This window comes from Chiloscyllium punctatum, chromosome 23 (assembly GCF_047496795.1).
Source record: "Chiloscyllium punctatum isolate Juve2018m chromosome 23, sChiPun1.3, whole genome shotgun sequence".
Lineage (NCBI taxonomy): Eukaryota > Metazoa > Chordata > Chondrichthyes > Orectolobiformes > Hemiscylliidae > Chiloscyllium > Chiloscyllium punctatum.
Window position 1 is genome coordinate 53,677,038 of NC_092761.1, and position 25,578 is coordinate 53,702,615.

At 47.1% G+C, this 25,578-nt stretch overlaps 1 protein-coding gene across 1 annotated transcript in view; it reads right to left on the bottom strand.

The window, feature by feature from the left end:
• Positions 1-22,162, bottom strand: part of kcnj5 (potassium inwardly rectifying channel subfamily J member 5) — a 52,552-nt gene extending 30,390 nt beyond the window's left edge. The window contains exon 1 of the mRNA XM_072593013.1: positions 22,026-22,162. The gene's annotated coding sequence lies outside the window, so the exon portion shown is untranslated. The remainder of the gene's footprint in view (positions 1-22,025) is intronic.
• Positions 22,163-25,578: the final 3,416 nt, after the last annotated feature.

Genomic DNA, 25,578 nt, shown 5'->3' on the forward strand with positions numbered 1-25,578 from the left:
ACCAGCCCACCTTTATCCTCTAGTAGCCTAAGACTATCCTCCTCACTATTTACCACCCCACCAATTTTGGAATTGTCTGTGAACATATTGATTAGTTGTCTAACATTCAAGGCTAAATCCTTTATCTAAGCCATAAACAACAAGTGCTCCAACTTTGACCCCTTGGAACCCCATTGGACACAGGCCTCCAGTTGGAAAAACACCCTTCAACCATCACCCTCTGCTTCCTGTCACTTTGCCAATTCTGGATCCAATTTGCCAAATTTCCTGGGATCCCATGTGCCTTTGGTATCAGTCTCCCAGGTGGGTCCTTATCAAAGGCCTCGCTGAAGTCCAACTAGACTACATCTACACACCTGGTCAATTCTTCGAAAAATTCAATCAAGTTTGTCAGACATGACCTCCCCTTAACAAAACCATGCTGACTGTTCTTGATTAATCTGTGCCTCCCCAAATGCAGATTAGTTCTGCCGCTCAGAATTACTTCAAATAGTTTTCTCACCACTGAGATTCAACTATCTGACCTATAGATTCCTGGTTTATCCCTTTCTCCCTGCTTGAATAATTGTACCACGTTGGCTTTGCTGCAAGTGCCTCTCCTCTGGTCAGAGAGGGACTGAAGATTTTTGCAAGAGCCCTGTATTTTGTTCCTTTCCTTGCCTCACTCAACAGCCTGGGATACATTTCACGCAGTCAAAGTCACAGCATGGAATCAGACCCTTCGATCCAACTAGTCCATGCTGACCAGATATCCTGACCTAATCTCGTCTCATTCCAGCACTTGGCTACATCCTTCTAAGCCTTCCCTAATCATATATCTATTCAGATGCTTTTTAAATGCTGCAATTGTACCAGCCTCCACCACTTCCTCTGGCAGCTCATTCCATACACGCACCACCCTCTGTGTGAAAAAGTTGCCCCTTAGATCCCTTTTATATCTTTCCTCTCTCACCCCAAACCCATGCTCTCTAGTTCTGGACTCTCCTACCTCAGGGAAAAAATCTTGTCTGTTTACCCTATTCATGACCCTCATGATTTTATAAACCTCTATAAAGTCAGTCCTCATCCTCCGACGCTCCAGGGAAAACCAGCCCAGCCTATTCAGCCTCTCCCTATAGCTCAAAACCTCGACTCCTGGCAACATCCTTGTAAATCTTTTCTGAGCCCTTTCAAGTTTCACAACATCCTTCCTGGAGATTTATCTACTTTTAAGACTGCCAGACCACTTAGAACCTTCTCTCTGACTATGTTAATTTTAAAAATTGTACCACTGAATCCACCAGGAGAACAAAGTAATGATTTTTTATTGATTAACATAAAAACTACAATGACACAGTTTAGAGTTGGTATCCGAAATCACTGTTCTGGCTTTGACACAGTGTGAACTGCTGATGGAGCAGAAACCAAAGAATGAGAATGCAAACAGAGATAATTAAAGGTTTTCGGGAAGGATTTAGAAGCATTGGAAAAGGCGCAGAGGAGATTTACCAGGATATTGCCTGGTCTGGAGGGAAGGTCTTATGAGGAAAGGCTGAGAGACTTGGGTCCGTTCTCACTGGAAAGAAGGGGATTTGATAGAGACATACAAGATGATCAGAGGATTAGATAGGGTAGACAGTGAAAGTCTTTTTCTGAGGATGATGACATCAGCTTGTCTGAGAGGGCATAACTACAAATTGAGGGGTGATAGATTTAAGGCAGATGTCAGAGGCAGGTTCTTTATGCAGAGAGTGGTAAGGGCGTAGAACGCCTTACCTGCTAAAGTAGTCAACTCAGCCACATTAGAGAGATTTAAACAATCCTTAGATAAGCACATGGATGATTTTGGGATAGTGTTGGGGGACGAGCTGAGAATAGTTCATAGGTCAGCGTGACATCAAGGACCGAAGGGCCTTTTCTGCGCTGTATGTTCGAAATTGGCAACCATTTCCACTGCTGAATGCAGACTACAAAATTCTGTCTAAGATCATTGCTAATCGGGTCAGGTCTGGTCTGGGATCAGTGATTCACCCTCACCAAATCTGTGCTGTACCGGGCAGGTCAATCTGAGAGTCTCGAGCTCCTCAGGGATACCATCGCCAATGCACAGGACAGGGGGGTGGACACCTGCCTCATCTACTTGGACTAGAAGGACAATTACAGGATTTAGCACATCTACATGTGGGATGAGATCTCTAAAATGGGCTTTGGGGAGGACATCCATAATTGGATTCAACTACTCTATACAAACATCAGATCCACTTATCTCAACATTAACAGTCTCAAACAACGATTGGGAATCCGAAAGCCTCCCAATCAGATCTGGAGCCAGGCAGGCTCACTCGCTGGTACCTTGTTTGTATGCTATTTAGAAACCTTTTGCTGAGTCCATCAGGAAGGATGCAAGCCTGAAAGGGGTGACTATTCCAGGCTGCAGAGACCTACTGGTCACAGCCTCCCTGTACATGGATAACGTCACTGTTTTCCGCTTGGATCCGCTGTCAGTGCACAGATTGCTGAGCATCTGTGACCAGTTTGAGCTGCCTTGGGAGCCAAAGTAAATTGAGGCAACAGCGAGGCTATGTTCTTTGGGAACTTGATTGACTGATCCTTCACCCCTTCACTGTCAGGGCAGATTACCTGAAGATGCTGGGAATATGGTTCACAGGGGCAGCAGTGCGTGCAAAGTCTGGGGAGGAATGCATTACCAAGGTGAGGCAGAAACTGGGTTTTTGGGAGCACCGCTCCCTCTCCATTGCAGGTCAAAACCTGGGTGTGAGGTATTCTCTTGGTTGCTTTATGTGGCGCAGGTCTGGCACATTCCCTGAAGCTGTGCTGCTGCAGTCACCCACTTCATTGGGAGGTCAAAGACTGACCATGTCTGTAGGTACACCATGTACAAAGCTCTGGATGAGGGAGGAATCTACCCAATGTTGCTCTCACCCTGATGGGCATCTTTTGTGTGGCTGCATCAAGCTGTGCATTGACCCTTGGTACGCAAACACCAAGTGTCACTACGTACTGAGGTTCTACTTGTCTCTGCTGTTATGAAGGATAGGTCTGGCCTCGCTGCTGTGGAGCAAGTGTCCACTTCTTCATATGCTACCAAACAGAACTGAATGCTTTAGTGATGAAACATGTATATGAAGATATTTTATAAATAAAGCATATTTTTTAAATGTAAAATAAATTGGTATACCATCAGGACAGAGTCACCCTGAGAGTCCTCAGTATTGTTTCTGGACCCATAGAGCCTCAGATCAAAGACAAGTTAAAAAACCTCCTGCTGCTTACCATCCACTGCCCCCTCCCTGTGAGCTGATAAATCCTTTGACCAAGCAACCCTTGGAAGAAAAATTGAGGCAGTCAAGGGAATTCAGGACAGAAGTTGGGAAGTTACATTTACAGTTATACAGGATGTTGGTAAGACCTCACTTGGAGTACGGTGTTAATTTTGGTCACCTTGCTATAGGAAGGGTGTTATTAAACTGGAAAGAGCGCAGAAGAAATTCATAACGATGTTGCCAGGACACAATAGTCAAGAGTGAGAGGGCAAGGTTGGAAAAGCTAAGACTTTTTTCTGTAGAGCACAGGAGATGGAGAGGGGGATCTTATGGAAGTGTACAAGATCATAAGAGGCATGAATGTATTCAGTCTTTTACCCAGGGGTGGGGGCAGGGTTAGATGGGGGTGTAGGGCGGGTGGAGGGGGGGTGGCGGTGTTGGACAGGTTTGGGGTGGGCAGGCAGTGATGGAGCTGGACAGGGGTTGGGGAGTGAGCAGGTGTTGGACAGGGTGGGGGACGGGTGGGAGGCGGTGTTGGACAGGGTGGGGGACGGGGGGCGGTGTTGGATGCGGTGGGGGACAGGGGGGCGGTGTTGAATGGGGTGGGGGACGGGGGGGCGGTGTTGAATGGGGTGGGGGACGGGGGGGCGGTGTTGAATGGGGTGGGGGACGGGGGGGGCGGTGTTGAATGGGGTGGGGGACGGGGGGTGGTGTTGGATGGGGTGGGGGATGGGGGGGTGGTGTTGGATGGGGTGGGGATGGGGGGGCGGTGTTGGATGCGGGGGGGTGTTGTTGGTTGGGGGGGTGGTATTGGACGGGGTGGGGGATGGGGGCAGTGTTGGACAGGGTGGGGTACGGGGGGCGGTGTTGGACAGGGTGGGGGATGGGTGGGAGGCAATGTTGGATGGGGTGGGGGACAGGTGTGGGGGCAGTGTTGGACAAGGTGGGGGACGGGTGGGGGGTGGTGTTGGACGGGGTGGGGGACGGGCGGGGGCGGTGTTGGATGGGGGTTGGGGGCAGGCGGGGGTGGGGGCCCGGTGTGGGGCGGTGTTGGACCAAAAGGATGTGGATGCTTTGGAGAGGGTGCAGCGAAGGTTTACGAGGATAGAAGGTGCTAGTTATGAAGAGAGGTTGACTAGGTTAGGATTGTTTTCATTAGAAAGAAGGAGATTGAGGGGGATCCTGATTGAGGTTTATAAAACCATGAAGGGTATAGACAGGATAGAGAGAGATAAGTTTTTTCCCAAGGTGAAGGATTCAGTAACGAGAGGCCACGCTTTCAAGGTGAGAAGTGGAAAGTTTAAAGGGGAAACACACGGCAAGTACTTCACACAGAGGGTGGTAGATGCCTGGAACACATTGCCAGCAGAGGTAGTAGATGCAGACACCGTAAATTCATTTAAGATGCACCTGGACAGATGCAGGAGTAGGTGGGGAGCAGAGGGATACAGATACTTAGGAATTGGGCAACAGGTTTAGACAGTAGATTTGGATTGGCTCAGGCTTGGAGGGTCGGAGGGCCTGTTCCTTGGCTGTAAATTCTGCTTGTTCTTTGTTCTTTATAAAGAGGTAGTTGCTATAGTAGGTCAGCATGAGGTGGTCAGCAAACTAACAAGAAGCAAAAAACCACCCAACTTTAACCTCACTGAATTACTGCAAACAACTGCAAACTACTACAATGTGTATCTATGACAACATTAATGGGAGCGAAGACTTTATCATTCTTGAGAGGGATGAAGATCCATGCTTACACTGAGGACACCCTCCATCACATTGTGCAATATTGCGCAATATAACTTGATTCAGAACAAATCTACCAACTCAAAACTGGACAACTATGAGGCACTATGATGCATTCAACAGAACTGAACTATGTCCATTTTATGTGTCAAATTTGAATTGGTATGAAATGTATTTTAATAAATGACATGAACAAAATATATCATATAAATAAAAACTTAATGTGGCATTGTTAGTTATCAACAGCAATAAAACTGCATTCCAACACAATCTATAAACCTCAAGGCCTGGTATGCACCACTGCACAGTCGCAGCAACATGAAACATGCACAAGATGCTTTGTAGAATCTCACCAACTGCATCTTTGGTAGCACCTTCCAAATCAATGACACTACCATCAATGGCAGCAGACACTTTGGAAGATCACAATCCGCACGTTTCTTTCCAAGCCACTCACAATCCTGACTTGGAAATCTATCACCGTTCTTAGTGAGTTTTAAGAAGATTTGTAGCACAGGTTGAGGTTTTGGACGTAGGTTTGCTTGCTGAGCTGCAAGGTTCATTTCCAGACATTTTGTTACCCTACTGGGTAACATCTTCAGCGGGCCTCAGGCGAAGCAATGCTGAGAATTCCTGCTTTATATTTATATGTTTGGGTTTCTTTCGGTTGTTGATGTCATTTCCTGTGGTGAAGTCACTTCCTATTCCTTTTCTCATGGGGTGGTAGTTGGGGTCTAACTCAATGTGTTTGTTGATAGAGTTCCAGTTGGAATGCCATGCTTCTAGGAATTCTCGTATGTGTCTTTGTTTGGCTTGTCCTAGGATGGATTACTGTGACAGTCGAAGTCATGTCCTTCCTTCCTCATCCGTATGTGAGGGTACTAGTAAGAGAGGGTCATGTCTTTTTGTGGCTAGTTGGTGGTCATGTATCCTGGTGGCTAGTTTTCTGCCTGTTTGTCCAACCGTTATCACTGTTCCTTTGGTGTCACTGGGTTAAAATCCTGGAAGTCCCTCCCTAACAGTATTGTGGGTGCCTTAACAGTTCATGAGCTGCAAGGGCTCAAGCAAGAAACTCACCCACCAGCTTCTCCAAGGCAATCAGGGAGGGGTGATATTTGCTAGCCTTGCCAGCAAGGTTCATATCCAAAGAACAAATCAAATGAAAACCCACTGACAGAGTGAGAAACATTCAGACACAACAACTGCAACAAAACCACATTTTATGTTTATCTTTTTTTTTGCAAATTACCAGTAAGTGCATGAAAAATAACCAGAACTTGTTAATGATACCCTTGAGAGACGCTCAGGTTTGTAGAGTGGATAAGTCAGATCTAAATAGGCTAATAGACTGGATTTTGTTTTCCCTAGGGGGGTTTACAAATGTGATGGCTAGCAAAGCATTTCTGGTTATTGTTGAAATAAGGCTGGAGGATAACCAAGATTGGGGTATTTGAATATTGAAGGGTAGATGACATTAAGGAAGGAGTGGGGTAAGGAAAGGGTGGAGATATGGCTGTGTTAATTAAAAAGATGATTTTAACACAACGGAGTGGGTTGGCCCAAACTCAGGAAACCGGGATAATAGCATCAGAATCATAGAGATGTACAGCATGGAAACAGACCCTTCAGTCCAACCCGTCCATGCCAATCAGATATCCCAACCCAATCTAGTCCCACCTGCCAGTGCCCGGCCCATATCTCTCCAAACCCTTCCTATTCATATACCCATCTAAATGCCTCTTAAATGTTGCAATTGTACCAGCCTCCACCACATCCTCTGGCAAGTTCATTACATTCATGTATCACCCTCTGTGTGAAAACGTTGCCCCTTAGGGCTCTTTTATACCTTTCCCCTCTCACCCTAACCTATGCCCTCTAATTTTGAACTCCCCGACCCCAGGGAAAAGGCATTGTCTATTTATCCTATCCATGCCCCTCATAATTTTGTAAACCTCTATAAGGTCACCCCTCAGCCTCTGACACTCCAGGGAAAACAGCCCCAGCCTGTTCAGCCTCTCCCTGTAGCTCAGATCTTCCAACCCTGGAAACATCCTTGTAAGTATTTTCTGAACCCTTTCAAGTTTAACAACATCTTTACGATAGGAAGGAGACCAGAATTGCATGCAATATTCCAACAGTGGCCTAACCAATGTCCTGTACAGCCGCAACATGACCTCCCAACTCCTGTACTCAGTACTCTGACCAATAAAGGAAAGCATACCAAACGCCTTCTTCACTATCCTATCTAACTGCGACTCCACTTTCAAGGAGCTATGAACCTGCACTCCAAGTCTCTTTGTTCAGCAACACTCCCGAGGACCTTACCATTAAGTGTATAAGTCCTGCTAAGATTTGCTTTCCCAAAATGCAGCACCTCGCATTTATTTGAATTAAACTGCATCTGCCACTTCTCAGCCCATTGGCCCATCTGGTCCAGATCCTGTTGTAATCTGAGGTAACCCTCTTCACTGTCCACTACACCTCCAATTTTGGTGTCATCTGCAAACTTACTAACTGTACCTCTTATGTTCGCATCCAAATCATTTAATTAAATGACAAAACATAGAGGGCCCAGCACCGATCCTTGTGGCACTCCATTGGTCACAGGCCTCCAGTCTGAAAAACAACCCTCCACCACCACCCTCTGTCTTTTACCTTTGTGCCAGTTCTGTATCCAAATGGCTAGTTCTCCCTATATTCCATGAGATCTAACCTTGCTAATCAGTCTCCCATGGGGAACCTTGTCGAACGCTTACTGAAGTCCATATAGATCACATCTACTGCTTTGCCCTCATCAATCTTCTTTGTTACTTCTTCAAAAAACTCAATCAAAAAACTTTGTGAGACATGATTTCCCACGCACAAAGCCATTTTGACTATCCCGAATCAGTCCTTGCCTTTCCAAATACATGTACATCCTGTCCCTCAGGATTCCCTCCAACAACTTGCCCATCACCGAGGTCAGGCTCACTGGTCTATAGTTCCCTGGATTGTCCTTACCATCCTTCTTAAACAGTGGCACCACGTTTGCCAACCTCCAGTCTTCCGACACCTCACCTGTGACTATCGATGATACAAATATCTCAGCAAGAGGCCCAGCAATCACTTCTCTAGCTTCCCACAGAGTTCTCAGATACACCTGATCAGGTCCTGGGGATTTTTTAGATTAGATTAGATTAGATTAGATTACTTACAGTGTGGAAACAGGCCCTTTGGCCCAACAAGTCCACACCGACCCGCCGAAGCGCGACCCACCCATTCCCCTACATTTACCCCTTTACCTAACACTACGGGCAATTTAGCACGTCCAATTCACCTGACCTGCACATCTTTGGGCTGTGGGAGGAAACCGGAGCACCCGGAGGAAACCCACGCACCTTTAACCGTTTCAAGACATCCAGCACTTCCTCCTCTGTAATCTGGACATTTTGCAAGATGTCACTATCTATTTCCCTACAGTCTATAGCTTCCATATTCTTTTCCACAGTAAATACTGATGCAAAATATTCATTTAGTATCTCCCCCATTTTCTGTGGCTCCACACAAAGGCCCCTTACAGATTACTTACAGTGTGGAAACAGGCCCTTCGGCCCAACAAGTCCACACCGCCCCGCCGAAGCGCAACCCACCCATACCCCTACATTTACCCCTTACCTAACACTACGGACAATTTAGCATGGCCAATTCACCTGACCTGCACATCTTTGGACTGTGGGAGGAAACCGGAGCACCCGGAGGAAACCCATGCAGACACGGGGAGAACGTGCAAACTCCACACAGTCAGTTGCCTGAGGCGGGAATTGAACCCGGGTCGCTGGCGCTGTGAGGCAGCAGTGCTAACCACTGTGCCACTGTGCCTCCTTGCTGATCTTTGAGGGGCCCTATTCTCTCCCTAGTTACCCTTTTGTCCTTAATATATTTGTAAAACCCTTTTGGATTCTCCTTAATTTTATTTGCCAAAGCTATCTCATGTCCCCGTTTTGCCCTCCTGATTTCCCTCTTAAGTATACTCCTACTTTCTTTATACTCTTCTCAGGATTCACTCAATCTATTCTGTCTATATCTGACATATGCTTCCTTCTTTTTCTTAACCAAACCCTCAATTTCTTTAGTCATCCAGCATTCCCTATACCTACCAGACTTCCCTTTCACCCTGACAGGAATATACTTTCTCTGGATTCTTGTTATCTCATTTCTGAAGGCTTCCCATTTTCCAGCCGTCCCTTTACCTGCGAACATCAGCCTCCAATCAGCTTTTGAAAGGTCTTGCCTAATAGCGTCAAAATTGACCTTTCTCCAATTTAGAACTTCAACTTTTAGATCTGGTCTATCCTTTTCCATCACTATTTTAAAACAAATAGAATTATGGTCGCTGGCCCCACTGACACCTCAGTCACCTGCCCTGCCTTATTTCCCAAGAGTAGGTCAAGTTTTGCACCTCCTCTAGTAGGTACATCCACATACTGAATCAGAAAATTGGCTTGTACACACTTAAGAAATTCCTCTCCATCTAAATCTTTAACACTATGGCAGTCCCAGTCGATGTTTGGAAAGTTAAAATCCCCTACCATAACCACCCTATTATTCTTACAGATAGCTGAGATCTCCTTACAAGTTTGTTTCTCAATTTCCCTCTGACTATTAGGGGGTCTATAATACAATCCCAATAAGGTGATCATCCCTTTCTTATTTCTCAGTTCCACCCAAATAACTTCCCTGGATGTATTTCCAGGAATATCCTCCCTTAGCACAGCTGTAATGCTATCCCTTATCAAAAATGCCACTTCCCCTCCTCTTTTGCCTCCCGTTCTATTCTTCCTGTAGCATTTGTATCCTGGAACATTAAGCTGCCAGTCCTGCCCATCCCTGAGGCATGTTTCCGTAATTGCTATGATATCCCAATCCCATGTTCCTAACCATGCCCTGAGTTCATCTACCTTCCCTGTTAGGCCCCTTGCATTGAAATAAATGCAGTTTAATTTATTCGTCCTACCTTGTCCCTGCCTACCCTGACAGTTAAAGAAGCAGTCTAGGTAGAAATTAGGTATGATAAATGCAAAACGTTACTTGTGAGAGTTATGTACCTTGTACCAAGTCAACTAGCAATTTAGGTTAAAGTTAAATCTCTCATGACAAATACTCTCACAAGTGACTCTTACAAGGTACAAGAGACATTCTGGAAATAGCTGTAAATTGTGGAAATGCTCAAGAAACACACAATTAGTAGGTAGTACTGAATAAATTGTTGGAACGGTGACATGTCCTCAGATCCTGATGGATTTGATCCTGGGCCTTAAAAGAAGTAGCGAGTGATATTTAATTGATTTTGCAAAATCAAAACCAAAGTCAAGAAAATTTCTCTTATATTGGAAAATAGCTAATGAAATTCCTTTATTTGAAGAGGGGAGAAGGCAGAAAGCAGAAAATTACAGGCACGTTAGTTTAACCTCTGTCATAGATAAATGTTAGAAACTATGATTAAAGATGTTATAATAGACACTTTGTTAAGTTCAAGGTAATCAGGCAGACCAACACAGTTTCGCCAAAGGGAAATCAAGTTTAACTAATTTACTGGAGTCTTTAAAGAAATAACGTGCGCTGTAAATAAAGGGGAACAAGTGGAATAATATTGGACATAGATTCCAAAAGGCTTTTGATAAAGTTTTATTAGGCAAAATAAAAGCTCATGGTTTAGGGTAAACATATTTGAATGGATAGCCATTGCTGGATAACAGAAAGCAGAGTATGAAAAATTGGGTCATTTTCAGGCTGGCAGGATGCTAAGAGTGATGTGCCACAGGGGCCTGCCAATGGGCCTCAACTCTTTACAATTCATATGAATGATTTCGATGAAGGGACTGAGAATATTGTAACTAAATTTGCTGATGATACAAAAATAGAAAGGAAAGTGAGTTGTGGAGAGGACATAAGGAGCCTAAGTGGGCAAAGATCTGACAATGAAGTGGGAAAGTTCACTTGGCAGAAAGAACAAAAGATGAAATCAAACAGTGAAAGGTTGCAGAGATCTGACATACAGAGAAATCTGGGTATCCTAGTTCATGAATTGCAGAAGATTAGTTTGCAGGCACAGGAAGTAATCAGGAAAGCTAATATAATGCAACATTTTACTGGGAGATGAATTGAATGCAAGAGTAACGGGGTTTTGTTTCGGTCATACAGAGCTACATCTTGAATACTGTGTACAGTATTGGCCACCATACTTAAGAAAGGCTATTGGTGTGTTTGAAACAGATCAGAAAACAATTACTGGACCAATAATGGTCATTACTGGACCAAGTGAATGGATTGCCTTACGAGGAAAGGCAAAACAGGCTAGGCCTATATTCTCAGGAGTTTTAAAGAATCAGAGGTGACTTAATTAAAACGTACATGATCCTGAGGGGATGGGACCAGGTGGATGTGGAAAGGATACTTCCTCTTGTGGGAGAGTCTTTCTCAAGAAACAGTAAATGCGGAATTTTTAAGTAATCTTAAGGCAGAGGCAGGTAAATTCTTGATTTGCAAAAGTATGAAAGATTATCAGGGCAAGCGGGAATGCAGATTTGAGGTTAAAGTCAGATCACTCATGATCTTATTGAACAACATGTTTGAAGGGCTAAGTGTTCTACTCTTGTTCCTTGTTCGCACGTTTTAATGTGTTCATATTATTTTAAGTGTTTGTATATTATTTATATTAACTTCCAAAAGGCTTTCAATAAAGTTCCATATGAATGATTATTGCAAAATTAAGGTCAAATGGAATGGGAGGCAGAGATTTCTGTTTTGGGACCTTAAGCTCCCTTATTTGTGAATGACTTCAAGAAATTGAGAGTTGTATAAGTAAACCTGTGGATGACAGGAGATGAGAAGAGAATATCTGGACTGTAGATGTGAGCAAAGGGAATAAGAGATTTAATACGTCAACTGCAGCCATTGAAATTCAATGTGAGTAAAGACAGACCTATCCAATTTACACCTGAGAAAGATAAATGAGAATATTTTATAAAAGATGAAAACTTGGAACTGAGAAGGAATAGAGGCATTTAGAAGTCCAAATTCTGAACGTACTTAGGAGTGTGTTTGGACAAAGAATAATCAAGAGCTAAAGGAATGCTGCCCTTTATCATAAGGAAGTTGGAAATCAAAGTGATGGAGGATATACTACAGACCATTTAAAATATCACATTCAGTTCTGGGCATGGTACCTCCAGAGAGATAGATAGCTTTCTAAGGGAATGCCCAATACAGACAAACCAAAATTAAGCAGACTTTTGAAGACTAATTTATGGAGAAAGCTTGCAAAAAGATGGTTTGTATTTTACAGATTAAAGAAGATGCAAAGGATTTGATTGAGCTGTTTACAATGTTAAAGTGATTTGATAAGCTAGGGCTGACAGATTATTTTCGCTGCTAAGGGATGATGAACAAGGGGGTCATAATCTTAAAAACTAAACTAAGTTGTTCAGGAGTGAAAACAAGGAACAATTTCTCACACAACAGATGTGAGCAACTTGCAATGCTCTCTTGAAAAATATGGTAGGTGTTGTCTGACAGTTGCATTTTCTAATACTGAGGTCACTAGGCTTCTGTAAAGTGAAGATATAAAGGAATATAGAGCTAGATAAATGAGTTTAAGGTACAACTTACCCATTATCTAATTGAACAGTAAGGCTCACAGTGATGAATGGCCTCCTAATTGCTTCTATTGTTGTTCCCATACTATATGACCCTATTAGAAATTAAATGCTAGGCCTCCAACACTCACCGTAGCACCTCCTTGTAGTTTTCACATTTATCACTGTTCAGGTGAGAATGTGGGTACATTGTGATAAAATCAAGACACACTACATCAGGAAGTCTCATTGGCCTTTGAGTATTGAAAATTCATGACTGCCTTCTCCTTCACTGATGCAAAGTTCACCTGCAAGACATCCTTCTCTGCATGATATTTATTCCAGAAAGGCTCTGCAGGTCAATGAGGTATACAGCGTGAGTCAAAAGCTGATTACGCAATCATTGGTCCCATCGTATATCACGAGAGTGTGCAGCAAAGTGACAATTCCCTAAGCAATTCAATATTTCCACATCACTGTCCTGCAGAAAATGCTCATTAATAATGAAGATTACTAGTTTCATTTCTGATGAAGCAAACAGATCTAATTTTAGACTTTACAGGACTTTACATGGCTTTGAGTAAGAGATGTTGCAGTCCAGCCCATGGAGCAGCCTGAGATCACTCAGAAATATTTCTCTGACACTTGCAACCGGCAATAAACTGACACAAATCAAACCCGAAATAGCTGGAATTACTCCACAGGTCTGGCAGAACCTGTGGAGTGTTAGTGTTTCAGGTTAATAACCTTGCGAAAAAACTATGTTTTGATGATAGGTCATCAAACTGAAACATTAACTCTGTTTCTTTCCCCACACATGCTGCCAGACCTGCGGAGTTTCTCCAGCACCTTCTATATCCATTGCCAAAAATCAATGTCTCTGATCGTGTTTTTGGAATCGTTGAGTGGAGGGGGAGTAGCCGCAAGTCGTGGTCCACATCGGCACCAACGACACAGGTATGAACAAAGGTAGGAATTTATGGCAGAAATTCAGGGAGCTAGGGTGGAAGCTTAGAGTTAGTTGCCCATGCCACGTGCTAGTGAAGCGAGGAACAGGGAGAGAGCAGAGCTGAACACGTGGCTGCAGGGATGGTAGAGGAGAGAGGGAGGGTTTTGGATTCTTGGATAATTGGAACTCTTTCTGGGTAAGGTGGGACCTCTACAAACAGGATGGTCTTCACCTGAACCAGAGGGGTACCAATATCCTTTCGAACAGCTACTGTAGGTCCTTGATAAGTATATACCTTACAGGCAGGGAGGGAGTTGTCAAGAGAGGGAGCCATGGTTTACTTAAGAAGTTGGAGCTCTTTCAAGAGGGAGAAGAAGGTTTATGTGAGGATGAGGAATGAAGGCTCAGTTAGGGGGCTTGGGAGTTATACGTTAGCCAGAAAAGATCTAAAGAAAGGGCTAAGAAGAACCAGGAGGGGACATGAGAAGTTGTTGGCAGAGAGGATCAAGGAAAACCCTAAGGCCTTCTATAGGTACATCAGGAATGAAAGAATAACTAGAGTAAGATTAGGGCCAATCAAAGATAGTAGTGAAATGTTGTGTGTGGAATCTGAGGACATAGGGAAGCGCTTAAATGAATACTTTTTGTCAGTATTCACATTGGAAAGGGCAATGTCAGTGAGAATGCAGAGATACAGGCTCCAAAATTAGATGGGATTGCGGTTGATAATGAGGAGGTTTTAGCGATTTTGGAAGATCTGAAAATAGGTATGACCCCTGGGCCAGATAGGATTTATCCTCGGATTGTCGGGGAAGCCAGAGAGGAGATTGCAGAGCCTTTGGCTTTGATCTTTATGTCTTCATTGTCAACAGGAATAGTACCAGAAGACTGGAGGATACCAAATGTTGTTCCTTTGTTTAAGAAGGGGAGTAGGGACAATCCTGGTAATTATAGGCCAGTCAGCCTTACTTCGGTTGTAGGTAAGGTGTTGGAAAAGGTTACAAGAGATAAGATTTATCATCATCTGGAAAGGAATAATTTGATTCAGGATCATCAACACGGTTTTGTGAAGGGTTGGTCGTGCCACGCTAACTTTATTGAGTTCTTCAAGAAGTTGACATACATGTGGATAAAAGTAAAGTTGTTAATGTGGTGTATATGGATTTCAGTAAGGCACTTGATAAGGTTCCACATGGTAGGCTATTGCACAAAATACAGAGTTTCGGGATTGAAGATGATTTAGCGAATTGGATCAGACATTGGCTAGCTGAAAGAAGACAGAGGGTGGTGGTTGATGGGAAATGTTTATCCTGGAGCTCACTTACCAGTGATGTGCCACATGGATATGTTTTGGGGCCACTACTGTTTGCCATTTTTATAAATGATCTGGATGTGGGCGGAGAAGGATGGGTTAGTAAATTTATGATGACACTAAGGCAGACAGTGCCGAAGGATGTTGTGGGTTATAAAGGGACATAGATAAGACGCATAGCTGGGCGGAAAAGTGGTAAATGGAGTTTAATGTGGAAAAGTGTGTGGTAATTCACTTTGAAAGAAATAACAGGAATGCAGAATACTGGGCTATTTGTAAAATTCTTGGCAGTGTAGATGAACAGAAAGATCTTGGTGTCCAGGGTCATAAATCCATGAAAGTTGCTACCTAGGTTGATAGGGTTGTTAAGAAGCATATGGTTTGTTGGTGTTTATTGGTAGGGGGATTGAATTTCGGAGCCACGAGATCATGCTTCAGCTGTACAAGACACTGGTAAGGTCGCACCTGGAGTATTGCGTACAGTTCTGGTCATCACATTATAGGAAGGATGTAGAAGCTTTGGAAAGGATTCAGAGGAGATTGACTCAGAATTTGCCTGGTATGGAAGGAAGGTCTTACGAGAAAAGGCTGAGGGAACTGAGGCTGTTTTTGTTAGAGAGAAGAAGGTTGAGAAGTGACTTAATCGAGACATATAAGATAATCAGAGGGTTAGATAGGGTGGACAGTGAGAGACGTTTTCCTTGGAAGGTGAAGGCTAACACAAGGGGACATAGCTTTAAATTGAAAGGTGATAGATTTAGGACAGATTCAGGGGTAGTTTCTTTACTCAGTGAGTGGTAGGGGCGTGGAATGGCCTGTGTGCAACAGTAGAAAACTTGCTGACGTTAAGGGCATTTAAATGGGCATTGGATGTACACATGGATAATAATGGAACAGTATAGGTTAGATGGGCATCAGATTAATTCACAGATTGGCGCAAGATTGAGGGCTGAAGGGCCTGTACTGTGCAGTATCGTCTTATGTTCTATGTTCAACAGCATGCCTCAAAATTGACAGCTGCTTCCATGGAAAGATCACTCAACAATTCAATTTAACAACACTAATCCTTTTAAACCAGCCCTGTTTTATCTAAGCAGCAGAAATAACACATGATCATGGGAATTAGTAGCAACCCTGGCTACAGGCTGTAATATAACTTGGGGTGGTTATAAATGCAGTTGGTTTTCATTCTAGAGGATTGAACTTTCCTGTCTACGTGGCTCTGTCTACGTCAGTAATGAGACACTCACAGGAACTGGCACAAAAAGAAGATTTCAACTACAACTTCCACACTTTTAGGACTGTGACCAAGACCTCTCTCAAAACTCAGGGAATTCCACTTAAGATTTGAGAACCAGTGGTGACGACTATGCCCCACAATGCAGAAGGCCATCAACTGTAAAAGAGAAGATAGCTTTCAGGAACTTGGAATGAATTACAAATGAAGAGGAGTTGAGTGTTTTAATTTCAATGTAGTGTGAGAGACAGGAAAGCTAAGTTGAGAGAAGGGTCAGCCACGACACCTCCAATAATGAATACACAAGCGTGAAATTATTGAATTAAGAGATTACAGCTGTTTGTGTGTAACTGGGAATAATAGGTTCTGAACAAAAGTCATGTTCATCTTGAGACATTAACTGTCTTACTCTCTCCACAGATGTTGCCAGACTTTTGAGTTTCTCCAGCATTTTCTGTTTTATTTGCAAACACGGGATAGGGTGGGATGGGTGTTTGGGGGTGGGGGGCGGGGGGGGGGGGGGGTGGGGGGGGAGGGTAGAGACCAATTGGTCAGCTGGTTTCAGGCCTGAGCTTTATGCCCAGACTGGGTCAGATTGAGATCTGATAAAATATGATCTGTGGAAGATGTAGTGTGTTGATGCAAGGGTACTTCCTAAAGCACTGGGATTTACCAAGCCTGATATCTGGCTGGTGTATACTAAATTGATAGGAATCGATGATGATAATATTTCTGATCACTGACCTGCCATGTTAACTCTGCCTGTCTCTTTGCACAGATACTGCCTTCCCTGCTGACGATTTTAACGATTTCCTGTTTACATTGCAGATTTCCAGGATCTGCAGTATTTTGCTTTCACCCCTAAAATCCATTGAGGAGCATCACATGCCAGAGAAGGGTTGGTGCAATTCCTCTGGTGATCACTGCTCTCAAACCCCAGGTGCAGTCTCTCTTCATTTGCTGCTGATCGCACAGTCAGCTCTGATCTTCTCTTCTGACTATTAGCCTTGACTGGTCGAGGGGCAATACAGAGAGTAATGGGAAGGAACTCAAACCATTAAATACCACTGGATCTTCACACTCCCAGGTTCAGGATTTCTTCAGCTAGTTTTGGCCTCACCGAAAGGAATGAAATAAACAAAGATCATAGTGTCACAGTCAAAACTTATTTTTAAGGAACCAGTACTTGAACAAACAGGACTAATGTTTAAGTGGAGGCTAAAGTTCTGTAGATGGTGCTGAAATCAGATGCTGGGATTTTGGCAGATGCTGAGATAATGGGACAGAATTTATCAGGAATGGCCATTAATCAGTTGGCACTAAGTCACCAACAACTGGGGGAGGTGAACAACTTTCACAAACACCTGGTCCAGTCAGAGTGCTGACAGCTCAGTGTGTTTGCAGGAGATGTACCCAGTGAGAGTCAGTTTGTGTGGAAGCTGTGCAGTGTTTGCGAGAGAGAGAGAGAGAGAGAGAGAGAGAGAGAGTGAGAGTATGTGTGTGTGCACAGAACCCATACCCCAGTGAGTCAGTGTGCACAGCAGATGTACCCCAGTGAGGGTGTAGGACCCGTACCCCAATGAGAGGCAGTGTGTGAAGAACAAGTATCCCAATGAAAGACAGTGTGTGCAGGACTTTTACCCCAGTGACAGTCAGTGTGTGTGTGGGAGCTGTACGCCATTGAGAATCTGTGTGTGTGTGTGTGTGAGCCATACCCTAGTGAGAATTCAGTTTATGTGTAGGACCCATACCCTGGTGAGCAGTATCCCAGTGAGAGCCAGTATGTGTGGGAGCTGTGCCCTTGTGAGCAGTATTAGATTAGATTACTTACAGTGTGGAAACAGGCCCTTCGGCCCAACAAGTCCACAACGCCCCGCCGAAGCGCAACCCACCCATACCCCTACATTTACCCCTTACCTAACACTACGGACAATTTAGCATGGCCAATTCACCTGACCTGCACATCTTTGGACTGTGGGAGGAAACCGGAGCACCCGGAGGAAACCCACGCAGACACGGGGAGGACGTGCAAACTCCACACAGACAGTTGCCCGAGGCGGGAATTGAACCCGGGTCTCTGGTGCTGTGAGGCAGCAGTGCTAACCACTGTGCCACCGTGCCGCCCATATCCCAGTGAGAGCCAGTGTGTGTGGGACCTGTGCTCTTGTGAAAGTCAGTGCGTGTGGGGCCGTACATCCACGAGTGTCGATTTCATTGGAAGAGAATTGAGGAAAAAGCAATCAATTTGCAAATACCATCTGAACTGTATTATTAGATGTAGAAGCAGAAACAGACCATTCAGCCCATTGTGTCTGCTCCACCATTCAATGAAATTAGGGCTGATCTAATAATCCTCAACTCCATTTGCCTGCCTTTTTGTCATAACTTGATTCCCTTACTGATTAAAGATCTGTCTATGTCATGCTTGAATATACTTAACTCCCAAGCATTGACAGCACTCCAGGGTAAAGTATTCCACAGATTCACTACCTTCTGAGAGAAGAAGTTCCTCCTTACCTCTGTCTTCTCTGCATCTACTCTGTCAAGTCTGCTAAGAATCTTGTGTTTCAATAAGGTCACCTTTCCATCTTTTAAACTCCAGTCAGTACAGGTCCAACCTACTCATCTTCTCCTCATAAGACTGTCCCTCCATATCCAGAGTCGAGAGTGTGGTGCTGGAAAAGCACAGCAGGTCAGGCAGCATCCAAGGAGCAGGAGAATCAAGGTTTCGAACATAAACCCTTCATCAGGAATGATGCTTGTTTGTCCTGGGCTGAGAGATAAATGGGAGGGGATGGGGTTGGTGGGGGTGGTGGGGAGGGGGGGGGGGGGGTGGTGGAGGTAGCTGGGAAAGCGATAGATGGATGAAAGTGAGGGAGAAGGTGATAGGTCAGAGGTGGGGGGAAGTGATGGACAGGTCCAGAAGGCGGTGCTGAGCTGGAGGCTTGCGACTGGATAATGCAGAGTGAGGGGAAATGAGGAATCTATTAAAATCCACATTTATCCAGACTGGTTGCAGGATCCCAAGGTGGAATATGAGGTGTTCTTCCTTCAGGCATCATGTGGTAACAGCTTGGGGGTGATGGAGGCCCAGGACCTGCATGTCCTTGAACGGATTGAGAGGGGGAGTTGAAGTGTTCAGCCACAGGGTGGTGGGGTTGGTGAGTTCCAGTGTCCCAAAGATATTCTCTGAAACAATCTGCAAGAAGGCACCCTGTCTCCCTGATGTAGGGGAGACCACACCAGGTGCAATGGATGCAGTAGACGACATTGGGAAGAGGTACAGGTAAATTTCTGATGGATGTGGAAGGATCCCTTGGGGCCTTGGACAGAGGTGAGGGGAGGGGTGTGGGTGCAGGTTTTTACATTTCCTGTGGTGGCAGGGAAAGGTGCCAGGAGTGGGGTGTGGGCTGGTGGGGGGCGTGGACCTGACGAGGGAGTTGCAGAGGAAATGGTCTCTCCGGAACGCTGATAGGTGTGGGGACAGAAATATACCTCTGGTGGCAGGGTCCGTTTGGAGGTGGCGAAAGTGGCGGAGGATGATGTGATGTATGCAGAGGTCATCTGCTGCCACTTCTGTCACCTCCAAGCAGACCCTGCCACCACAGATGTATTTCCCTCCCCTTCCCTATCAGCATTATGGAGAGACCATTCCATCCTCAACTCCCCTGTCAGGTGCACATTCCCACCAGCCCACACCCCACTCCTGGCACCTTTCCCTGCCACTGCAGGAAATGCAAAACCTGTGCCCACATCACTCCCCTCACCTCTATCCAAGGCCCCAAGGGATCCTTCCACATCCATCAGAAATTTACCTGTACCTCTATCAGTGTCATCTACTGCATTTGTTGCACCTGGTGTGGTCTCCTCGACATCAGGGAGACAGGGTGCCTTCTTGCAGACCATTTCAGAGTATATCTATGGGACACCGGAACCCACCAACCCCATCGCCCCGTGGCTGAATACTTCAACTCTCCCTCCCGCTCCGTCAAGGACACGCAGGTCCTGGGCCTCCACCACCACCACCAAACCATTACTATCCAATGCTTGGAGGAAGAATGCCTCATACTCCACCTTGGGACCCTGTAACCACACGGGATAAACATGGATTTCAACAGCTTCCTCATTTCCCCTCCCCCCACATTACCCCAGTCCCAAGCCTCCAACTCTGCATCACCCGTTGGACCTGTCCATCACTGCCCCCTCTGACCTATCACCTTCACCCTCACCTTCATCCACCTATCGCTTTCTCAGCTACCTCACCCCCCAACCCAACCCAACTCAACCCTCTCACCCCTCCCCATTTATCTCTCAGCCCCGACCCCAAGCCTCATTCCTGATGAAGAGCTTATGCCCAAAATGTTGATTCTCCTGTTCCTCAGATGCTGCCTGACCTATTGTGCTTTCCCAGCAACACATTTTCAGCTCTGATCTCCAGCATCTGCAGTCCTCACTTTCTCCTCCCAATCCAGAATCAACCAAGCGAACCCTCTCTGGGCTTCTCTCATGCCAATGTATCTTCTGTTAGAAAAAGGGCCCAAAATTGTTCACAGTCTTCCAGCTGTGGTCTGACTAGTGCCTTGTAATCTTAGGAAGATGTCCCTATTTTATTCTCCATTCCCTTTGTAACAAACACCAACATTAAATCTGACTTCTCTATTAAGCTGCATGTTAACTTTTTGTGATTTGTGCACAAACACTCCCAAGTCCCTTTGTGCTGTAGCTTTCTGAAGTCTAACACAATGTTATTAAGAAGATTGTACACAATTGTACAATATTATTCCAGTTGATGAGTTTAGGGTTTTATCTGAGGGGCATTTCGTATTGAAGGTGATCTTGCAGCCCCTATTGCTGCTGATGACCTTTCTGAAAGAACTTGCCTATTAATCCCACTTTTGTGTACTTCCCCGTGGTCTGTAAACATCGTTTCAAATACCCATTTACTTTTCTAGTCAAAGTTGTGGCTTAATTTGCATCTATCCTTCCCAGTGAGAACGCTACAAGAACATTTTTAAAAATGTTTTCCAATTGGCGTCCTCTTTAAACCACCCTCCCTGTCCCTGAAAGGGATTTCCCTTCATTTATTCTTAATCACAGTATAAAAGGATTTAAATTTACAGAGAATAAAATAAATAGAGAACGGTGAAAAGCAGAAACAAATAATAGTGTTTTCTTTCCTCTCTGTATTTTAAGTATTTGAAATGTCCTGTGAACACTGCACCAGGTCAGGACTGAGCGACCCCCTGGGTCTCACTACAGCCTGACAGACCCTGAGGCAGCACCACTTTCTCTGAAGGTCTGTCTGTAACAAGGAATGATCCAGTCCTCACCTGTGGACACAGAACCATCCAGCAGGAGATCCGAGGGAATGGGAAAGCAGCAGAATGTGAAACCCTCTCTCCCAGCTCATCGATCCGGACTTGCACCAGGTCTGCTCCGGATCCAGCCATTGTTGGCTTCAGAGGAAAGTGTAAGTGTCACTCGCTAATCCGAACTAATTCCAGATCGAGAGAGACCCTCAAAACCCACTGCAGGAGCATTGCAACTGCAGCCTGTAATCATTAGGGAAAGATTCCCCTCACTCCTGTACTACAGTTTCACTATCACGGTGAAGAAATCGCTTCTCCTCTTTCTTGCAAACTCGATGTTTTTTAAAAATCATACAAACAGAATAAAATCTCCGTTTTGTTAGTGTGCAGCGGGTACTGCCGTGGGTTCGGGGCTGTTGGTGCAGTGGCCGATCCAAGCTCAGACTCCTGGAGCAAGAGGCACAGTGTAGCCCCGACCGGACACACAGGGAGCAGCCCCCTGTTCCACACTCACCCCAGCAACCAGGGGCTTCACATTGCTGAGCAGTTACCCCCCACCCCCGCCAAACCCAACCCGCCCCGCCCCATGCCCGTGAACTTACAGCCGCCCGAGCCCCGGTTTACAGCAGCCTGGCTGCTCGCTCCATCACAGGCGCTGCTCTCCCTCTGGCTCGGTGTGCCGCAGCGGCTCCAGGTACTGCTCCCACTGAGTGAGTTATAAATCCGTGTGTGAGAGAGGGACATGGCCCATGTGATCACAGCATCAGCCGCCGTCACACTCCCCCCAGCACACAGGCAGCAGATGGACAAGGTCTTCCCAGCGAATGCTCCTTCCCTCCCGCTCACACACAGTCATCCGCTGGCTGCCTGCGGCCAGTCCCCCCCCCTCACACCGCCCACACACCCAGCACCTCACCCCCACACACCCCCACACACCCCACTCACCCCCACTCACCCAGCACCTCACCCACACTCACCCAGCACCTCACCCCACACACCCAGCACCTCAGCCCCACACACCCAGCACCTCAGCCCCACACACCCCCCACACACCCAACCCCACACACCCCACTCACCCCCACTCACCCAGCACCTCACCCACACTCACCCAGCACCTCACCCCACACACCCAGCACCTCAGCCCCACACATCCAGCACCTCACCCCACACCCCCCCACTCACCCGCACACCCGCCACACACCCAGCACCTCACCCCCACACCTCACCCACACTCACCCACACTCACCCACACACACCCAGCACCTCACCCCCACACCTCACCCACACTCACCCACACACACCCAGCACCTCACCCCACACACCCAGCACCTCACCCCCACACATCCAGCACCTCACCCCACGCCCCCCCCACTCACCCGCACCCCCCCACACACCCAGCACCTCACCCCCACACCTCACCCCACTCACCCCCACACACCCAGCACCTCACCCCCAACCCCCACTCACCCCCACACCTGCACACACCCAGCACCTCACCCCCACACCCCCCACTCATCCGCACACCCCCCACACACCCAGCACCTCACCCCCAACCCCCCCACTCACCCGCACACACCCAGCCCCTCACCCCACACCCCACACACTCAGCACCTCACCCGCACACACCCAGCACCTCACCCCCACACCCCCCCACTCACCCCACACCTCCCCACTCACCCGCACACACCCAGCCCCTCACCCCACACACCCAGCACCTCAACCCCACAACCCCCCACTCACCCCACACCCCCAGCACCTCACCCACACACCCCCCCACTCACCCGCACACCCCCTCACTCACCCGCACACCCCCTACACACCCAGCACCTCACCCCCACACCCCCCCCACTCACCCGCATACACCCAGCCCCTCACCCCACACACCCAGCACCTCACCCCCACACCCCCTCACTCACCCGCACACACCCAGCCCCTCACCCCACATACAATGCACCTCACCCCCCACACACCCCCACTCCCCCCACACACCCAGCACCTCACCCCCACCCCCCCACTCACCCGCACACACCCCATTCCCCCCACACACCCAGCACCTCACCCCCACACCCCCCTACTCACCCCCACATCCCCCCCACATCCACCCTCACCCACACACCCCCCACACACCCAGCACCTCACCCCCACACCCCCCACTCACCCCCTACTAACCCCCACACACCCAGCACCTCACCCCCACATACCCAGCACCTCACCCCCACTCACCCGCACACCCCCCACTCACCCGCACACCCCCCCACTCACCCCCAACCCCCACTCACCCCCACACCTGCACACACCCAGCCCCTCACCCCCACATACCCAGCATCTCACCCCCACAAACCCAGCATTTCACCCCCCCACATCAAGCGCCTCACCCCCACACACCTCGCATCTCACCCCCACTCACCCCCAGCACCTCACTCCCACACACCCAGTATCTCACCCCCTCAAACCCAGCACCTCACCCCCTACACCCAGCATCTCACCCCTCCACACCCCCACTCACCCCCACTCACCCCAGCCCCTCACCACCACACACCCAGCACCTCGCCCCCATACTCTCACACACCCACACAACTAGCGCCTCAGCCCCATACATACCCAGTCCCTCACCCCCACACACCCAGCACACACCCTCACACACCCAGCACCTAACCCCCATGCACCCATCTCCCTCCCACACACACACAGCACCTATCCCAATACACACCCAGCTCCCACCCTACCCCTATACAAAGCTCCCTCCCCTCACACCCATCTCCCTCCCACACACCCAGCTTCCCACATACCCAGCACCTAACCCACTAACAGACATAGCTCACACTCCCCCCCTCAACACAAACCATCTACCTCCCACAAACCCAGCACCTAATTCACTAACACACACAGCTCTCTCCCCACACACCCAACTTCCCATCCACCCAGTCTCCCATGCACCCAGCACCTAACCCACTAACTTACCCACCTGCACCCCCTGCCACACAGCTCCCTACCACACACCCAGCCTCCCATATAGCCAGTCTCCAACATGCCCATCCCCTTCCAACTCACACACCCCTCACACCCAGCTCCCTCCCCACACACCCAGTCTTCCATTCACTCACCTCCCTCCCATATACACAGTTCCCATACACACCATCCCTACAGTCCCCCCAAAGCATGCAGTTTCCTCCCCACTCGCCCCTCTCCCACCCATACACGCAGCACCTAACCAACTAACACACCCAGCTCCCTCCCCACACACCCATATACCTCCCATACATCCAGCCTCCCATACACCCAGTCTCCCACACACCTGTCTCCTTCCAGCTCACAAATCCCACACACCCAGCTCCTACCACTCACACCCTCCCACCTACCTCCTCATGACACACCTCACTTTCCACCCACATAACTATGTACAAACCTACGTACAACCCCCCGACCTATTCACCCACATCCCCACCAACCTGTCCAGCCACGTACCTTTGCACTTACCTCAGCCCTGTAATGTGAGGTTTCCTATGCTGTCTTGCTTAGGGGTGACAACCCCATAGCACTTGTACTTCCAAAAGGCAATTTTTTTTAATACCCGGCTGATGCACCCAAAATGACTGTAGATGTAAAATAAGTGACTGGCTGGAGAGAATCACACTTGGAATGTCATGCCTCAGAATGCAAGGGGAACTTCAAACAACAGTCCTTCAAAGGGAGAAGAGGCAAGTCCATCCAGACTGGACTGTGATCTCTTGTGATCTACCAAGATAATGGTGGAGACTGACACTACAGCATAACAGCTCGCCATCTCCTGAAGAAAAGGTCCCAAATAGCTGATACGTTTTGTGTTTTTCCCTTTAAAAATACATGTACTGGGGTTAAAAAAAAACAATTACAATTCTCCTGGAATTTCCTAGTTTTTTTGATATTCACTTGTGGGATGTGGGCACTGCTGGCTGGGCCTGTTCTAGTTGGTGATGGTAAGCTGCCTCTTGAACCACAGCAGTAGACAGACCCACAATGCAGGGAATTCCAGGATTTTGACACAGTGGAGACAGTGAAAGAATGGTGATATATTTCCAAGTCAGGATGGTGAGTAACTTGCAGGGGAACTAGAAGGTGGTGGTGTTCCTGTGTATCCACTTTCCTTGTCCTTCCAGATGGGAGTGGTTATGGGTT